At 40.0% G+C, this 14,903-nt stretch overlaps 2 non-coding genes across 2 annotated transcripts; both read left to right on the forward strand.

The window, feature by feature from the left end:
* Positions 1-729: 729 nt before the first annotated feature.
* On the forward strand, positions 730-836 carry LOC119732729. The gene has a single exon (XR_005271591.1). It is a non-coding gene; the product is annotated as a U6 spliceosomal RNA (small nuclear RNA).
* Positions 837-13,304: 12,468 nt separating this feature from the next.
* Positions 13,305-13,411, forward strand: LOC119732730. Its single transcript, XR_005271592.1, has one exon. It is a non-coding gene; the product is annotated as a U6 spliceosomal RNA (small nuclear RNA).
* The last annotated feature ends 1,492 nt before the right edge of the window (positions 13,412-14,903 follow it).

Below are 14,903 nucleotides of genomic sequence, written 5' to 3' on the forward strand. Positions count from 1 at the left end.
AAAGTGGTCTTGAGAATTAGACCGAGACGGTCTCGAGATCTACAACACTGGTTCGAATGGTGGTCACACGTGTAGGAACCACTACCAGTCACATGAATGACTAGAAGCAAATAGTGATACGGGCAACTCAAAATAACTTGTTCAAATAATATGAAATACTCACAGAGACTTACCAACAGCAGCCACATTATGTCACTCATTATATAAATAGAATGGTGGGGTGGGAAAGATCCACCATCATGTCAAAAGTGTGTCGAAAGGCCAGTCACATCGCAGCGTAGCAACATGGCTACCCACAGCAAGTTCAAGTGTGCATTGGGCTTTGGACCAAGCATGGAGGCACGATGAAGAGCCTTCTGAAACGGGTTTTAATATTACAACTCCTCAGCTGGAAATCTTACCTATATTCCTACATTATACCTTATTAAACCATACTCATTAATCCGTTTTAATAACGGTCAAAAAGTGAATTACAGCATAAGGATAGCCTACTTCCAAAATTGTTTGATTATTGGGTCACATGCAAATGAGGGCATATGCAAATTATATGCAATAGGGGAAAACCCTTGCCCTTATTAGGTGTAGCCTTGCCCTTATTAGGTGTAGCGTGAAAACGTTTGAGATTCGTTATCATTTATCATACAATTGATATGTTTCTTCAAGCATACTGTGATTCCAAAATGTGATGAATGGTGGCACATATAAGGAAGGTGAGCACCTAAGTAAGTCGTGCTAGCTTCGGCTGCACATATACTAAAATTGGGACGATACAGAGAAGACATAGCTTGGCTCCTGCGCAAGGATGACTCGCTAATCGTGAAGCGTTCCACATTTTTTCCTCTTATTGATGTAATTTTTTGTCATTCCTATATGTCAAAATTCTGAAATGTACATATTTTATCTTAGTATCAATGAAATAGTTAAGGAAAAGTAAAAATCCTGCCTTATTCTTCTCGATTTGGAGGTGCAGACAATGAGTAGAAATTTCGAGCATGACTCGCATAAAGCGGCTATTTATGAAATGAAATTTGCGTGCAAGGGCGGATCCAGGGGGGCCAAAGGGGGCCTTGCCCCCCCCCCCCCAAAAAAAACGAAACCATTTTTTTTTATGTGACATCGCAATAAAGGCAGGCAATGAGTACACCACCATCTTTTCCTAAAAAAACATTGGTTAAAGTGGTCAGAAATTGCCTCAGATCGCACCACAGAGCATCTAAAATCCAACAATTTTTCGGGGCCCTTAAGCGGGCCACTTTTTTGGGAGACCAAATGTTTTTTGGCCCCCCCCCCCCCCCCCCAAGTTGTGTTCTGGATCCGCCCTTGTTTGCGTGGCGGTGATGTACATGTCAAACATTAGATTTTGCCCCTCACCAATTTATAAACACTGTATACTCTGTGTGTTACGTACCGAGTGAAAGTTGGACAAATCACTTGGGTGGGATTCGAACCCACGACCTCCTGCTTTCTGACCACTCGACCACCGAGCTTGTTGGGATGGTTGGCTATTTAAACTATTTAAGAGATGGAATTGGCGTCGGGGTGATGTTAATCAATATTTAAAGTTTGCCCTTCACCGACGTAAAACACTGTGAACTCAGTGTGTTACCTCTCGCGTGAGAGTTGGAAAAATCACTCAGGTGGGACTCGAACCCGCGACCTCCTGCTTTCTAGTGCAGACGCCTGACCACTCGACCACCGAGCTTGGCTGGTACGACTTTGATAAGCAGCGGGTATTACAATTAAATCATTTTTGAGAAGGGATTCGCGTCGGGGTGGTGTAGATCAATATTAGGTTTTGCCTTTCACCGACATATACACACTGAATACTCAGTATGTTACTTCCCGAGAAAAGAAATAACTCGAACCCAAGACCTCCTGCTTTCTAGTGCAGACGTCTTACCACTCGACCACCAAGCTAACGGGATCGGTTGGCTGGTTCGAATCTGATGGAGCAGCGAGTACCGCAATGAAACTATTCTTGAGATGCTTTTGCCCTTCACCGACGCATAAACACTCTACACACATTGATTTAACTCCTGAGTGAAAACTGGATAAAAGTCACTCGGGTAGGACTCGAACCAACGACCTGCTGCTTTCTAGTGCAGACGACTCCGTCACCGAGCATGTGGGCTCGATAGGCTGCAGTGGCGTAAATTGGGGGAAATGAGGGATGCCCAAAATTCAAAAATTGCCCGGCCATGGAAATTCGAAGGGGGGGAACTTACATTACACTAGGGGAACTCTTAAGGACACACAATTAGGCCGTTTTTTTTAATTACTTGGATTACGGAATCGCCGCCGGAAAAAATCGGAATTTTGAAAAAAATTAAAAAAATCGCCGCCGGAAATTGTCGATTCTGACTACCCCAAAAAAAAAAAAAAAAAAAAAAATGTGCCTATTGTACAAAAAACTCTAGATTGCGCGCTGTCCAGGCCTGTAAACCATAGTATTAGTACTGGTTTGATCGAACGACATGACATTTAGACTGGCGACGACTACAGACTGTGCCGTGCGGGCCGCGCGCAGCCATGTATGGTGCACATGGTGAGTCCGTGCACAGACCACACGTGGCCGTAAATAGTGTGCATGGCCAGTCGTACCTTTGCACCTTTTGTGTAAAATGTGTATTTCTATTGTTCTAAAGGAGATGTTTGGAAAGGCGTTGTTAGAAATATATACTTTAGATATTCTGAAATTACGGGTCACGTTCTGTTCAACAGTACATGTACAGTGAAACTATACCGCTCCCCCGTAGTGAATAGTGGTCTAGTCCTCTGACCTGTTTGGTGCATGCATGGAATCGGACAACCTAGCTAGCTATGCACTGTACTGGGTCACGTCATGTACGTTCACGATGCCACAGAACCCGGAACCTACAGTCTACGCGTTTGTTATGAGCCACGGTTTTTCATTTAGTTGCTGCCATTCTTTGTACACAGAGCATTACAAAACTCATAAAATATACGCCAGTACCAATTATTGCACAGGTTTGAAGAAATAAAGAAAGGAAAGGGCCGTTGGTCACTCCATGGTCACTATTTCTTTGAAACCGTGGTTTTGAAAATGCAGTGACTGTTCATTCTCGTGCCCGTTTTTGTTTCTTCATGTCTCTATGGGCGCCGCCATGTTGGATGATAGGGCGCCCCCATTTTTTTTTTTTTTTTTTTTTTTCATTTCCCGCTCGCCGCCGGAAATGGGGACCCAAAAATTCCGTAATCCAAGTAATTAAAAAAAAACGGCCTTATGTACACTCTGCTTTATTAAAGCGGCGCATTTTAAAAGCTTTTGTTCTTTATATCTTCAGTTTTCAGTGCTATTTTTGTTGTTGGAATGTCGAAAAATAATGACTACAGATTTTCTCATTACGAAAAAGTGAGAGGGATTCACTAGCCCATTCCCCCTGGTCAAAAAGTGTGGGGGATATATACCCCCCCCCCACACACACACACACACACACACACACACACACCCCCCCCCCCCCCCCACACACACACACACACATACTTGTTTCACATACCTTGTGTGGACTTTCCTTTCTTTTCGTGTAGTTAAGGAACACCAGTGGAAAAACTCATTTTTCTCAAACTGTGAAAACTCTTACAACCCAATTTTTTTTCAATGATTCCCTTTAGTGTTTCTCTTCATTCTGCTACAGATAAACCTAACCCAAAAATGCCTCTAAACCTGTTTTCCAGAAATGGGGAAACACTGTGTGGACGTGGGCAAGTCCACACAACGTCGGTGCTACCTACATTATGTGGACGTCTTTTGTTCGGAAGTCCACACTGCGTATGTAAGACAAGCTCACCCACACACACATACACACAGACCGGATTGACGCCCCTGGTAGGCTGGTTTGAATGTGATGTAGCAGAAGGTACTGCATTTAAACTAGGAATCGGAATTAGCGTAAAGGAGTGAAAAAGTTGGGGAAAAAATCACTTTGGTAGGATGTCATGAACCCACTGCTGAACATGTATACATCATATTCGAACCAGCCGGCCGATCCCGCAAACTCATTGGTCCAGTGGTACGACGTCTGCAATAAAAAGCAGGAGGTCGTGGGTTCGAGTCCCACCGAGATACTTGCACTAAGTTTAGTCGGGCACCATTTACAGTCATCAGCCGACATTTGAAGCAAAAAAGTCTGGTAAAAAAAAAAAGCCGCGTCGCCGCACCACTTTTTGGACAAGCTTCATACCAGAAACTGGAGCCTTTTTTTTTTGGCCAAATCTGACTCTTTTTTCCCCCCTTTTATTGGACCTCTCACGTTACCGGTCCCTGTCCTAATTATCTATGCATGAACATGCGCAATACCACCAATGAGTCCGTATTTCAAAAAACCTAAATTCGTGCTACACCTGTGTATGCTAGTCTTGCAGAGTAGTTGTGCAACCATTAAATGTATCTGCTGCCCTCTGTAGACGAAACATTCTCGATGTTTTAGACAAAGTTTTCAGGAGACCCGAGTAAAAATCGGGCTTCAGTTTTGCTGTTTCAATCCTGTTTTGCAGATTGTAGTTGAGTGCATAATGCTGAACTTGGCAATGTATTTAGTATATAGGCGTATATAGTTATAATATCACTTCAGTCTTCCACAGAGGCTAACGTGTACTGAATAAACGATGTGAGACTTCACCTGCCACTGTGTGCATAAGGAGGATATTCGTTCACGTGGTTAGCGAAGCTTTGAGCGAGTTGCGTAGAATGTTCCGATCGCCAAGGACGTGCGATTATATGTTGCATAAACTGCGCGCGCGCGTGTGCATCCGGTAATTTTGTAGAGGATAATTAATAACGGCAAGTAAGGATCAGGAATACTATTTCATTTAACACATTGAACACAAATTGTACAAAAGTTTGGAAATCATAAAATGCCTTCTAATATGTGTAATAACCACCGATCTGCAGAAGATTCTCATGCTTAAAAATCGATTAAATGATCGATATTTTGGGTATCAAATTAAATCTGATTTAATATCAAATTAGTGGTTTTTAATGACTTTGGGTTAATTTCCCTCCATTACATGGGTTAAATCAATCGGATAGATTTCTCAATAGAAAACTTGAATATGTACATTCGTGATCATCGAAACATTCCTCATACACATTATTCGAGTGTGGTCTTAGTTTGCACCAAGTTTGATGTCAATCAGATGAATAAAAATGTACAATTTTGTATGCGGAATAACATTTTGAATTTTCAAAAAATCATTTTAAGAAAATAACCAATGAAGTCATCATGACGAAATTTCGGATTTTGTGTACGACATTGTACAGTACTACCATTACCTACCTACCCACCAAGTTTCACGACGATCGGACTATCCCTTAGGCCAAGTAAAAACATGTTTAGCGTCCTGCTTTTATGAAAAAAGGGAGGAGGATGCCTTTTTTTGGTTTTCCAAAATGGCCGCCCGACCCATTTTCCAAAACGATCGGCCAGGCTATTTTTTAAGATGGCCGCCAGTTTTTTTAGTTTAACTTGGACACTTGGACTCAAGAGGAGTTAGATGAAACAGACGGAGAAACCAAAATGATGTCACTGTTTAAAATTTATCATTTCTTTCGGGGTTATTGTTTCAATTTAAAAAAGAAAAATTAAAGGAGGCGGACTCCGAAAAGGAAGCGCGCGGGGACGCTGGACATGTTTGTTGTTTTGTTTGGCCTTGTATGTGTAAAAAAATATTTTTAAAAACGGGGTTTTTTTATGACGTCATCATGACGTCACACATTCTGCAAAATAACTAACCTAAAGTTAAAAGAATTTTTGAATTTAGCATATTGCGTCCGTGAGATATGGCAAAAGTCTTAAAAACTTCAAAAAACAGAGAAAATCATACGATGACGTCAGAAGTGGAGTTATCTTTTTTTATTTAGCAAACAAACTCTTTATCCTGTAAACTTCAATAACAGTGAACAGTGAATAAACGAACGCTTAATAACACAAATAGACATGTACCATATCTTTGGTTTCATTCTAATTCTTTCCCTACTAATATAGCCAGAGACAAGAGTTCCTCAAAAGGATCATCTGTTTCCACGGTTCACCAGTTCAAGAGCTGTAAATTGTTCGTGTGTGATCAAAGTTAAAACTGTAGTTGGGATCCACGCGTTGAACTAAGGTCCAAACGACAAGCTGGGGTCCACAACTGGTCCGGTTGACGGGCTTGAATCCAATCGATAGGCTAGTGACCAATCGGCAGGCTTGCATCCCACTGAACAGCAAGCAGAGATCCAGTCCAAGGGCTTGGACACTAAACCCGAGAGATAACATGACAAGTCATGGGTACATAATAATGTGTAGCACATTTGCCTTACTCAACAAGAGGTATGCCAATGCAGGAAATATCAAATGATTCAACTTTGCATGGCAAATGCATTACGATTTCCTAAAGCCTCAATGAAGCAGTTAACATTGTATTCACATTTAACTTGGGCTGCAAAACATTTCCTTACAATTTGACTTACAACTAGATTAAGAAACTTAAGACATTATAGTTTGATAGTCAAACTACTGGAAAACTTAACCCTGATAACTTCTTTTCATGACATCTCACATCACTAATTGTACATACTTGCGTTAATAATACTAAACACATTTGCAGCCAGAAAACTATCAGATAGTACAAACGACGAGGGGGAAAAACAGTTTAAAAATGAGCTTTGGCATACGTGTATGACAACGTCTGTGTTTGGCTAAAAAAAGGAACATTAGCAAAAATCAACATCCAAAATATCAACTCTCCTACAATTAAAAACTGCAAAAAATGGTAGTACCAGGTTCAATTTAAACAATTTACACAAAAATTCAGTGAAGATGCTAACAATGACCACGGCCTTTGGCATGGTGTCATTAACCACGATTAATGTGGACACTGTACTTGAAACAATGTTTGCCCGTATAATGGCATGATATCTGTGGCATGACTTAATATATAACCATTTTTTAACATGACAACAACAAATGGAGATGGTTATAACATACTTGTAAATGGTGTATACACAACGCAATACATGTAAAGGCCGTTTCATACTCTGCAAATGCAATTGTTGACAAACGGCAAGTTTTGCACTGCACTTTCCCAAAAGTTGAGCACGGTTCAATTCCGGCGAATTTAGAAGAGAATGTTTCATGACGTCAAATTCGTTTTCCATTGGCCAGAAATACAAACCGGCCTTTACACTGAAATACAAAATCCTAAAATCATCACACAGGAAGTGAATGCTACATGAAGGAGTACGACGGTGGGGAGGGGCTTTTCCGGAAAAGCCAAATAAATAAAGTTGGGTTGCGAACAAATTGTTACAATTACAAAATTGCTCTACAAAATACAAAACCACGTGAAGAATTTCAACAATTTATATGATCATTGGATCAGTAACCCCATGTGCTGAATCTACATTTAGTGTGCAGGTACGTGTCACTTGGACCGTGAGATTTGGAAGGTCTAATTTGATCCCTTCATCAAACTGAAATCACGGATAACATGAAATCGATTTTCAACCCCATCAACATTTGGAATAAAAGCCACAATTAAATCCTCATCATATAAGCTCCCACTCCAATCATTGAAATAAGAACTGTCCTCGCTGATACAAGGTGAGCAAGAATGTTGGCAATCATCAACGGAACTTTCTCACCCTGTGAATCACACTCATCACCCTGAGGCCGAGCTTGGTTTACAGTGCTTGAGTCATCGACCTCATCAAGAGGGAAAACATGCTCACGATAACGAGTTCCCTACTTTTTTCTCTGCCCTGAGTTTATGCATGAAATTTATCTTAGATTGCAGAATATTAACCTGATCACTTATTTGTTTCAGCTGCAAGACCAACGTATTAACCAACTCAATTAAGTAATTCTGATTTTGGTTAGTAGATCTAACAATATCATTGTCATTTGAACTAACTTGATATACAACACCGTCCCAATCAGGAACAATCACGGGGTTACATGGTCTACAATGTACTCTTTCTGGGTCACCTACCAAACGTGACGGATCAAGTCCAGTTGGTTCAGACACAGGACAACTGAAATATTTATTTTCTTCAACAATATTATCAATAAAGGCTCTCTGGGATTCAACATTATTTACCAAGACTTCATATTGTGGCTATCCAAACCAAAGTAATACCTTCAAAGCTGAGTTAAAGAATCTCAGTTAATGTAAACACTGTGAATAACTGACAAATTCAAAATACAACTAGAGGTTGTAGGAACAACCACACGTTGTTGGGCCATGGATTACCGTAAACTTTGCCACACACAACTCAAAATATGCATGTTTAAATCCATGTTTGACCTTTTCGACATACCGCCAGAGGGCGGTTTAACAATTGATGACGTCACCTGTAATTTTTTTGCACAGTACTGCCTAGGCCAACCTCGTCCCCCAGTGCTTACTTTATTTCCAACCGTGTTTCCAATAGTAAACCCTGGATAGTAAACTTTCTTCCTGTATCCTGATTCGATATCGCAATTGGCTAGTAATGGATTTTTATCGTGTACTTGGTGTTGTTATTCACAACGTGCAGTACGTGTTTTCACGATCATTCGTCCACGCCTTCTCAGAAACATTCCTTTCCTTTTCCAATTTGTTCATATTAATATGAAATGTGATACTGCATGTTGTCTCGATAAGATCGTAACAGTTTAATTAAATAAATCGCGTTTTCGTAACACACGCTGTGCTCGCGCTGCGACAAATTGACTCTGTTTTTACCCCAGACACCGCATACAAAAACGAACGATAATGTAACGCACGTGCAGGCACCAGACTATTCCTCATTTGCATACGTGTTCAAAAATCTTGCACCTGCAAATGATCCAATACCAGGGTGAGAGAGCAGGTAGTGATGGGCGCGTACTGCTCGACACCCTGGGGACGAGGTTGTGCCTAGGCAGACACATCGTTGAAAGCAAGTTCGCATCTTCTGCCAATTTCAAATAATAAGGCACTTCCGGTTTCGACCGGAAGGAAGGGTCATGTGATTGTGCACTTAATATCAAAACTAAAGACCCTGCAGTATTGTATCGATTGCCATAAATAACAAAATCAAATCTGTAGCAGTTGATTTTATATTGATTTTCATAAAATAAATCTAGAAATCTTTGATTGCTTGTAATATGATACCTGATGAGTCATTGTGACGGCATTACCAGAAAGCTCAAGAGCTATGTTAACTGTGCTATATTATAGCTAAATCTTGATTAAATATCTTACGGTTGATTTTTAAGCAATTTTTTTAAGGTTTAAAGGCCTTTTCATTCTAACTTCTGGTCTGATGACGTAATCAATTATTTTTGCGCATAGGTCTTGTCTGCATTAAGGTCATCATGTGTATTAATTTTGAAGCGATTACCGCAAATTTCGCCACAGACATCTACTGAAAATGCATTTGGACATTTTTAAACCTGCCGCTAGACTAGTGGGTGCACCAAGTTTTCATGACGTCAACGATCTTTTTTTGGCAAGGTCAACCCAGCCAGACACTAATATCGTTGAAAGCAAGTTCATATCTTTTTTCACTTTCAAAATATGAGGCACTTCCAGTTTCGGCCGGAAGAAAGGGTCATGTGATTTTACACGCACAAGATAAATTGAAGATCATGTATTATCATGTTGATTTCCACAAAATTCAAGTTCCGGTCTCCCACGGTTGATTTTATATTGAATTTCAAAGATTAAATTTTTTTTTTTTGAATTGACGTCACGTGAACCATGATGACGTCATGATGACGTAATTGCAAAAAAGCACATCTTCAGTGGGTTGTGCATTCATGTATTGACAATTGCAGTTCATATATGTTTTCATTTTGACAAACAGTTCTGGAGAAGAATTTGCTGAGAATTTGCTGAGGACAACAAAAATAGTAAATTCTTACAATAACAATAGGTGTTGGGCTCAGGCTCAATACCTAAAAAGTTATATGTCCATGTATATAAGGCCAAAACAAAGAAAAATTTCGGTCTCTGGTCAGACCAAAGTTCCGGAATTGATGCGGGGACGCGGCTTTTTTTTTTTTTTTTTTTTTTCTCCCTCAAGCTGGGATTGTACAGACAAGGTGGGGTACTATTTTGCTTTTTTGGTGTCCTCATGTACATTGGTGTCCTCCATAATTTGCCTTGGTGCTCTTGATCATTTGCCTTGCTGCAATTTCCCATTCCTTGGTGCTCTTTGGTAAAAAAAATTGAGGAGGTGCGGCAATAGAGGACGCTGTTGGAGCTACCGCGGAACATTTTGGAAAAAAAAAATTGACGCGCATGAATAAAATCGACGCGACATGAATAAAATCTGATCAGAGACCTAACTAGATACATGCAGTGAAATGTGTATTCTCACCAATAACAATCCAGAGAAGGTGGAAAAACATGGCCACGAACTACTCACTAATCACAAAATGTCTCTGTAATGTACCAAATTGGTACCAAGTGGGTTAAAAAATATACAAATGACAGTTAACAGTAGGCCCATATGGTGTGGCTGGATACCAAGTCTACTTTTGCACCGATCAGATGTCGAGTTCCTCAAGGTCCAATAGTTGGTCCTGATTACTTTTTCTGATTAAATTCACCCAAAATTAAAACAATATAGATTAAAACAGACGGTGTATAGATAAAAAGATACAAAATGGAACATTAATCCCAAATTTAAGAAAAATTGCATTATCTTGTTTGAAAATGAAAATTGCTAAAATAATTAAGAAAACACAATGTATTTTGTTTTTCATTGTTAAGTAAGGCAGGTTCTTCAATGGTAAGTAAGGCAGACAGCAATATAAAAGTTTACTTACATTTTTACAAATACAAGTATATCAAGTTGATACAAAGGCCCTATGCTTGTACATTTCTAAGTGTAGTTATTAATAGTAAACTTCTTGGAAGCAGCATTGCCTGAAAGTCATTATGTCACTTAAGACCACTTAAAACCAAAACACGAACTACCTTCAGGTATCTTAAATATTTTCAATTTATAAAACCCTATCCCTTCCTTACCTTTAATATGGTATTTAAGCACCTACCCTTCCTACATTAATAAATGATATATTATTCAAGGAAAACACTTCAGATAATACATTACTCCACATGTACAGAATATTTGGCACCACTGACTAGTAAATATGAACCCTAGTCTGTTTTGACTTGTATAAATACAATCTTGGTGTATTAATGTATGAATTTCAATCAAACAATCTACCAAAAACTATACAGTCAATATTTTACAAAAACTCGGATATTCATTCTCATAAAACAAGGTCAGCCTCAAACCTCCATCTCCTTAAAACTAGAACATCTCTTTACTTATCGACTATCAGAAACCAAGGACCTCTTTTGTGGAACCACCTCAAACCAATGCCTATCTTTAGATCAATGAAACATTTCAAAACTGTCTTGAAACGTTGCTGTTGACAAATTCTAAATAAATACCCAATTTAATGTCCACAGACCAATTGTTGAAAAGGTATCATTATTTAGTTCCTGCAGCTTTTTTTTTGCTCCTTTCCTTCTTTTTTTCTCTAATAAGTTATTCCCTTCTTTGTAATTTATGGACAAAAAAATATGTATGTATGTGTTTTTATACCATTGTAAATAGTTTTTGTTCATTGTCTTTTCAACTTAATAAGGATATTTACTTGATATAATTCAGCTTAGCGTATGTACATAATTATTCATTTATCAACTTATTTTGGATTTACTGGGTTCCAGATCTGAACATGTGTTTTATTTTTACTTGGACCCCTCGTTATTTGTGTTAATTATGTCTTTTTTGTTTGATATGAGTATAAACAATTACCATAACACAACCAAATATTATAGAGACATTGCCAAGCTGTATCACAGCTGATTCACAAAAACATCTCAACAGTGAGTACAGATGTAGTTCTACGAATTTAGATTTGCCTTGCACACAAAGCAGGAAAGCAAAATGTTGACAAATTCCACTTTGAACAAAATGGACAGAAGAGTATACATGTATTTCCTCATTGAATAACTCTTATTATTATTTAGATAAAATAACCCAGTTAATTACGAATCAGTTCGCGAAATACCCTGAGCGTTCAGGAGGTAAATCTTGTCTCTGTTGCAATCCCTACACATCCCTACAAAATGTTGATTTATTTTTAAAATTTCCGTCATGGAATATTATAGACTGCTACATGTAGGCCCAAAAGTTGGAGCCTCATCATGCACTCACATGGCAACAGTGAGTGGTAACTGGTAAGAGTGCGTGAATTTATTGCTGGAAAATCAGGTAGGAAAATGTACTCTTTCTCCAAAATACTGTCCTAAATTAGAGAGAAGATTAGGGTCAAAAATGTCACTATTTTGGAGCACCTCATTTATTTCAAAAATAACAAAAATTACTGAAGTTAACGCCCACAGGGGTGAGCTAAACTACACAATCCCCGAAAATGGTTGACCCTTATTGCATAAATTGGTACTTACAGTACATGTACTTTGCTTTATGTGCCCGACTCAAATGTCGACATTTTGGCCGGTCTCGACTGGAGACCGGCCAAAATATCGAGACCAAAGGGTACCGAGACCACAGCTCCCTAGACCAGCAAAAAGTGGTCTTGAGAATTAGACCGAGACGGTCTCGAGATCTACAACACTGGTTCGAATGGTGGTCACACGTGTAGGAACCACTACCAGTCACATGAATGACTAGAAGCAAATAGTGATACGGGCAACTCAAAATAACTTGTTCAAATAATATGAAATACTCACAGAGACTTACCAACAGCAGCCACATTATGTCACTCATTATATAAATAGAATGGTGGGGTGGGAAAGATCCACCATCATGTCAAAAGTGTGTCGAAAGGCCAGTCACATCGCAGCGTAGCAACATGGCTACCCACAGCAAGTTCAAGTGTGCATTGGGCTTTGGACCAAGCATGGAGGCACGATGAAGAGCCTTCTGAAACGGGTTTTAATATTACAACTCCTCAGCTGGAAATCTTACCTATATTCCTACATTATACCTTATTAAACCATACTCATTAATCCGTTTTAATAACGGTCAAAAAGTGAATTACAGCATAAGGATAGCCTACTTCCAAAATTGTTTGATTATTGGGTCACATGCAAATGAGGGCATATGCAAATTATATGCAATAGGGGAAAACCCTTGCCCTTATTAGGTGTAGCCTTGCCCTTATTAGGTGTAGCGTGAAAACGTTTGAGATTCGTTATCATTTATCATACAATTGATATGTTTCTTCAAGCATACTGTGATTCCAAAATGTGATGAATGGTGGCACATATAAGGAAGGTGAGCACCTAAGTAAGTCGTGCTAGCTTCGGCTGCACATATACTAAAATTGGGACGATACAGAGAAGACATAGCTTGGCTCCTGCGCAAGGATGACTCGCTAATCGTGAAGCGTTCCACATTTTTTCCTCTTATTGATGTAATTTTTTGTCATTCCTATATGTCAAAATTCTGAAATGTACATATTTTATCTTAGTATCAATGAAATAGTTAAGGAAAAGTAAAAATGCCTGCCTTATTCTTCTCGATTTGGAGGTGCAGACAATGAGTAGAAATTTCGAGCATGACTCGCATAAAGCGGCTATTTATGAAATGAAATTTGCGTGCAAGGGCGGATCCAGGGGGGGCCAAAGGGGGCCTTGCCCCCCCCCCCCCCCCCCCCAAAAAAACGAAACCATTTTTTTTTTTTTTATGTGACATCGCAATAAAGGCAGGCAATGAGTACACCACCATCTTTTCCTAAAAAAACATTGGTTAAAGTGGTCAGAAATTGCCTCAGATCGCACCACAGAGCATCTAGAATCCAACAATTTTTCGGGGCCCTTAAGCGGGCCACTTTTTTGGGAGACCAAATGTTTTTTGCCCCCCCCCCCCCCCCCAAAGTTGTGTTCTGGATCCGCCCTTGTTTACGTGGCGGTGATGTACATGTCAAACATTAGATTTTGCCCTTCACCAATTTATAAACACTGTATACTCAGTGTGTTACGTACCGAGTGAAAGTTGGACAAATCACTCGGGTGGGATTCGAACCCACGACCTCCTGCTTTCTGACCACTCGACCACCGAGCTTGTTGGGATGGTTGGCTGGTTCGAATCTGATCAGCAGCGCGTACTGCAATTAAACTATTTAAGAGATGGAATTGGCGTCGGGGTGATGTTAATCAATATTTAAAGTTTGCCCTTCACCGACGTAAAACACTGTGAACTCAGTGTGTTACCTCTCGCGTGAGAGTTGGAAAAATCACTCAGGTGGGACTCGAACCCGCGACCTCCTGCTTTCTCGTGCAGACGCCTGACCACTCGACCACCGAGCTTGGCTGGTACGACTCTGATAAGCAGCGGGTATTACAATTAAATCATTTTTGAGAAGGGATTCGCGTCGGGGTGGTGTAGATCAATATTAGGTTTTGCCTTTCACCGACATATACACACTGAATACTCAGTATGTTACTTCCCGAGTGAAAGTTGAAAAGAAATCACTCGAACCCAAGACCTCCTGCTTTCTAGTGCAGACGTCTTACCACTCGACCACCGAGCTGACGGGATCGGCTGGCTGGTTCGAATCTGATGGAGCAGCGAGTACCGCAATGAAACTATTCTTGAGATGCTTTTGCCCTTCACCGACGCATAAACACTCTACACACATTGATTTAACACCTGAGTGAAAACTGGATAAAAGTCACTCGGGTAGGACTCGAACCAACGACCTGCTGCTTTCTAGTGCAGACGACTCCGTCACCGAGCATGTGGGCTCGATAGGCTGCAGTGGCGTAAATTGGGGGAAATGAGGGATGCCCAAAATTCAAAAATTGCCCGGCCATGGAAATTCGAAGGGGGGGGGGACATTACATTACACTAGGGGAACTCTTAAGGACACACAATTATGTACACTCTGCTT

Source organism: Patiria miniata, unplaced genomic scaffold (assembly GCF_015706575.1).
Source record: "Patiria miniata isolate m_02_andy unplaced genomic scaffold, ASM1570657v1 HiC_scaffold_24, whole genome shotgun sequence".
NCBI lineage: Eukaryota > Metazoa > Echinodermata > Asteroidea > Valvatida > Asterinidae > Patiria > Patiria miniata.